General features: G+C 40.3%; 1 protein-coding gene across 3 annotated transcripts in view; it reads left to right on the forward strand.

Moving 5' to 3' along the window:
* The first annotated feature begins 5,000 nt into the window (after window positions 1–5,000).
* The window catches only part of tab3 (TGF-beta activated kinase 1 (MAP3K7) binding protein 3), a 158,725-nt gene continuing 158,270 nt past the window's right edge, over window positions 5,001–5,455 (forward strand). For 2 of the 3 annotated variants that reach the window (XM_043700740.1, XM_043700741.1), the window contains exon 1: window positions 5,002–5,262. The gene's annotated coding sequence lies outside the window, so the exon portion shown is untranslated. Of the gene's footprint in view, window positions 5,263–5,455 lie in introns of all 3 variants that reach the window. The other variant, XM_043700739.1, reaches the window with a different exon arrangement.

A 5,455-nucleotide genomic window follows, 5' to 3' on the forward strand; every position in this document is an offset into this window, starting at 1 on the left:
GCAGGAGTGCTCCACTTAGCTCCAAAAAACAATGGCAGGCTCCCCATCCCAAAAACACCTCCTCCCAGGTATTTAGATTGGCTTTGATAATGGACAAAATTGTTTAGTCCTTGAAAGATAAAATACATCAAGGCTCACAATTGGTCCTGGATGTTCATTGGAATTATGTTAACGAGGCTTGAGGATCAATTTAGAACAAGCCTAGGATATTCAATTCTGGCCCACGTTACCTTCACATTGCCAGGATTGCACCAGATTTGACTACACCTAATTTCTACTTCACTATATAATGTGTCGAATAGAGTTATGAACACTGTAATACATATTCTCATGACAATAAAATGGAGGTGTAGCCTGAAATAAAACAATAGATTAGAAGAATCAAATATGAAAGCAAAGGACTGATTATAAAAGTTCAATCAGTTTTTGGCTGTCTTTTTTATGTATGGCTAGAGAACACATTAACAGCATATTCAATAGATCATTTAGATTTATGCATACTCTTCGTTATCCAGGTTTTCTCACTGTTACTGTTGTTAATCCAGTTAGTCGGAATTGTCATTTTCTTGATTACTGCTAACTTGTTCTTTCCTTTATCTTATCTTTCAGGTTGGACTTGAAGGAAGATGGAACTGTCCTTGGTGGATGCTGCATTGGTCTCCAACTCTTATCCACATTGAAATGATATTCAACAGGAAGACATCCCAAACAGTTGAAAAGCATTTATAATATTCTAGGGTTTGTTTGCTCTTAGTTGTTAGTCAGTCCTACAGTCTTCAACGTGTAACATTGTCCTAATTATTAACTTGGGAGATGAAAATGCCATTCGGAAGTTAATGTAACCTGTTATCTTACCATTATGCAATAAACTACTTCCTGTTACTCAAGTTTATGACTCTTCTGTCTGACTTATTAGTTATTAATCCTTTACCACATAATATTAATAAGCTCCTTAGACTAGTGTTAGAAGATGGTTTGGTTGCAGCAAATCTTCCCAAGGAGGGTCCAATCACAATCATCTGCAAGCAATGGGCATCTCTTATGTCATACCTTAATTTGGGCAGCATCATCTTCAGCCACTTTGTACAAGTCTGCAAGCTCATGATATTGCACAAAGCACTGGTGTCTATCTGACATCTCACATTCATTTGATGCAGTCCAATCACAGTCATCATTCTAACAATCCAAACTGTTTATTGTTTTAAACCTTACAAAGCCAAACTGTTTCATGGTGCAAAGTAGTTCAACAGAATCATTGGTTGATATTTTTTTCTAGTTTGGCACTTGCCTGGAAAATGACTCAGCTGCTTGCAGTTTGAGCTAGTTATTCTTTTATGTGATACCCTCCCCAATATTTACATACTGCTCTCTGGCCTTGATCCATCTGCTAGTTCTTCTGCAAATACTTCTTCCTTTTTCCAAATTTGTAGTTTTCATTAAGCCTGAAATGTCCCTCAGAATAATGTGAAGCCTTGTCTGGCTGTTAAGAATTTCTGCACATCAATAATTTCCTCGAGAATATGTTTCCTCTCTCTCAGCAGGTGTGCTGTCATGGCAGGATACCTTTTGCCTAAGACAACTTTATCACTGAGGAGCTCATCTTTCAGTTGTGCAAAATCACTGGATCTAGCTGGACGGATCCATGCAGTCACATATTGATCAATAGTTCCCATCACCCTTTGAACTCTGATGTTGAATGAGTACCATTCATAATTAATATTGAGATGGGGCTCAAAGTTACTTTCAAAGCTTGCAAAACCTGTACAGTCTGGTTTGATTGCTCCTCAGTATGATCTGTGCTCCAAAGAAGTGTGTACCAGTCTTTTCCAATACTGTTAGCAAAGTTACAAACTCTTGAATTCTCAGTTGTTTGTAAATAAAAAAATCTATTGATATTTAATAGCTTTGTCACCATAGAGTCATACAGATATACAGCACGCAAACAGATCTTTCAGTCCAACTCGTCCATGCTGACCAGATTTCTTAAATTAATCTAATCCCATTTGCCAGCATTTGGTCCATATCCCTCTAAACCCTTCATATTCATATACCCATCCAGATGCCTTTTAAATGTTGTAATTGTATCAGCCTCCACCACTTCCTTTGGCAGCTCATTCCATACATGAACCACCCTCTGCGTGAAAAGGTTGCCACTTGGGTCCCTTTTAACCTATGCCCTCAAGTTCTGAACTCCACCACCCCAGGGAAAAGTCCTTGTCTATTTATCCTATCCATGCCCTCCATAATTTTATAAACCTGTAGAAGGTCACCCCTCAGCCTCTGATGCTACAGGGAAAACAGCCCCAGCCTATTCAGCCTCTCCCTAAAGCTCAAACACTCTAGCCCTGGCAACATCCTTATAAATCTTTTCTGAACCCTGTCACAACATCCTTCCTATCACAGGGAGACCAGAATTGCCACACAGTATTCCAAAAGTGGCCTAACCAATGTCCTGTCCAACAGCAACATGACCTCCCAACTCCTATATCTAAATGACCAAAAATGTCAAGCATATTAAACATCTTCACTATCCTATCTACCTGGGTCTCCACTTTCAAGGAACTATGAACCTGCACTCAAAGGTCTATTTTTTCGGCAACATTCCCCAGAACGTTACCATTTAGTGTATAATTCCTGCGCTGATTTGCCTTTCCAAAATGCAGCACCATAGCCTTTTCTAAGTTAAACTCTATGCCACTCTTTGGCCCATCTGATCAAGATCTCATTGTACGCTGAGGTAACCTTCTTCATTGTCCACTACACCTCCAATTTTGGTGTTATCTGCAAACGTACTTACCAGATCTCCTATGTTCACATCCAAATCATTTATGTAAGTAACAAAAAGCAGTGAACTCAACACCAATCCTTGTGGCACACTGCAGGTCACAAGCCTCAGTCTAAAAAGCAAGAGTAGGAAAGATTCCAACTCTGTCTCACATCTCCTTTCCTTTCCACAGCAGCAGGGAGTGGAAAATTGAAGCAATTTTGAGTCATGCAGTTGTAGACTTATTTTTACATCCTTGCTGTTTCTCTCAATAGCTGGCTCTTACAGCTCTTACATTCACATATTTTCAACTGTCCTACTCTGACTCCAAATTGCATATTACAGGCTTTTAACATCTCCCACATGTTCCACACTAAAGGCATTTTTAGCAGAGGTAGCGGTCCTTTGAATACAACAAATCAGCCAATGCCTTCAATGTAAAGTTAAATTTTTCCAAACAAGTTCTTCCTTATTTTTTGTTTTTGTTTGTTTGTGTAACTTACAGAATTGGCACCATTCATTGTAGCATACCTTCTATGAAATGGAAAAGTGTGCTATTATCAGCACCTATGTTAGGACTAAAATGACCTCGGTTAAAATTCTGGAATTCCTTCCTTAATGGTGTGTAGTTCCAGTCACCACACTATGGGAATGATGTGGAGGCTTTGATGAGGGTGCAAAAGATGTTGCCTGGATTGGATTGTACTAGCTATAAGGAGAGTTTGTACCAACTTAGATCGTTTTCGCTAGAGTGCCAGAGGCTGAGAAGCAACCTGACAAAAGTATATAAAATTATGAGAGGCACAGGTGGCTAGATAGTCAGTCTTTTTCCCAGGGTGGAATGTCATATGCTAGGGGATATAAGTTGAAAGTCAAAAGGAAATGTTTAATGGTTTACAAGGCAAGTTTTTATGTAGAGGGTAGTAGATGCATGACTACATTGTCAGGAGAGGTGGTAGAACTTGATAGGATAGCAATGTTTAAGGGGTATTTAGACAGACACATGAACAGACAGGAAAGAAAGGGATATGGATCATATGCAAGCAGATGGGATTAGTTTAGAATGGCATCATGGTTGACACAGACATGGTGGGCTGAATGGTCTGTTCCTGTGCTGTACAGTCATAGAGGTGCACAGCATGGCAACAGATCCTTCAGTCCAACTTGTCAATGCTGACCAGATATCCTAAATTAATCTAATTCCATTTGCCAGCGTTTGGCACTTATTCCTTTAAACCCTTTGTATTAATATTCCCATCCAGATGCCTATTATATGTTGTAATTGTATCAGCCTCCGCCACTTTGTTTGGCAGCTCATTCCATGCACGCACCACCCTCTGCAATTTGTTGCCCCTTAGGTCCTTTTAAAATTTTTCCCCTATCATCTTAAACCTATACCCTCTAGTTTTGGACTCTGCTCCCTCAGGAAACCTGCCCTGGTTTGCCTTTCCGAAATACATTTATCTAAACTGAGCTCCATTGGTCCATCTGATTGAGATCCTGTTGTACTCTGAGTTAAGCTTTTTTGCTATCCACTAAACCTCCAATTTTGGTGTCATCTGCAAACTTACTAACCTCTAGGTTCTATGTCTTACTGTCTGCAAATAAAAGTGATGGAAATGTTTGCAGGCTGATAGTCAAATTGCTTGAGCATACTACAAATGCAAGTACAATAGTCAACAAGTCTAGATGTGGGAAATGAACCACTGCTCTCCCATTGTGCACTGTTTCCACAAACAAAATGTTTAAGAATCTATTTTGGAAATCCTCCTTTTCTGAAGTTAATAGCAAAAGAAAACAAAATTGTATCAAAATATTTCAGAGAATTGTACCAACGGCAAACTTGATTTTTTATTTTGATCTGTTGAACTTTTTTTTCATTTGATTATATTCTCATTAGGAAGTTAACCCAATCACAGTTTCATGAAAAAGAAATATGAACCGAATTGGATCACAAAAGAAAAGAATGTGAAAATTGGATGCCCCCCCCAATGATGACTCGTATTAAAACAAGTCTATATTTGCCACTTTTGATGAATGAGTGGTTCTTGAAAGGTGTTGTGATTTTTTTCTGCAGGATAATTTGTCAATGCAGTTGCATGTTACTGACTATTGTGTCCCAGGCAGAATTTTGCTGCTAGCAGTTAGAACAGACTGAAGGTGGCAGCACTGCGCAGGAGCGGCAGAGACCGGAAATATTGCCAGTCGCGCCCGGAGGAAGTCTCGCGAGACCTCAGTGGTGGCCATGTTGTATTTTGGCTCCGGCCTTTTAATAAGTTAGAGACAGGGAGAGGGACAGCGCGAATGATAGAGAGCGAGAGAGAAAGAGAAGGTGGGAGGGGTAGATAGACAGAGAGAGATAGCTGGATAGGAGGAGAGAGAGAGAGAGAGACATAGGGACGGACGGAAGGGGGGCGTATCGAGTTGCCCAACGGTAAGGAGCCGGCACAACCCCCCGCCCAACGTCAAGAATGAGAGTCAACGAGGAATGAAAGGCGGTGAGTGCATGTTTAATACTTCATCCCAGTTTGTATCTGGAAAAAGGTCTGGGTGAGGACCAGCAAGAAATCTCACGCCCCCCCCACCCTTCATCATTATCATCATCATCATCTTCTACCCACCACTCCATCATCAACATCATTCCAGCTGCATATCATCAAACCCCAATTTCTTCTTCATCATCATCCCCCC

Source organism: Chiloscyllium plagiosum, chromosome 12 (assembly GCF_004010195.1).
Source record: "Chiloscyllium plagiosum isolate BGI_BamShark_2017 chromosome 12, ASM401019v2, whole genome shotgun sequence".
NCBI lineage: Eukaryota > Metazoa > Chordata > Chondrichthyes > Orectolobiformes > Hemiscylliidae > Chiloscyllium > Chiloscyllium plagiosum.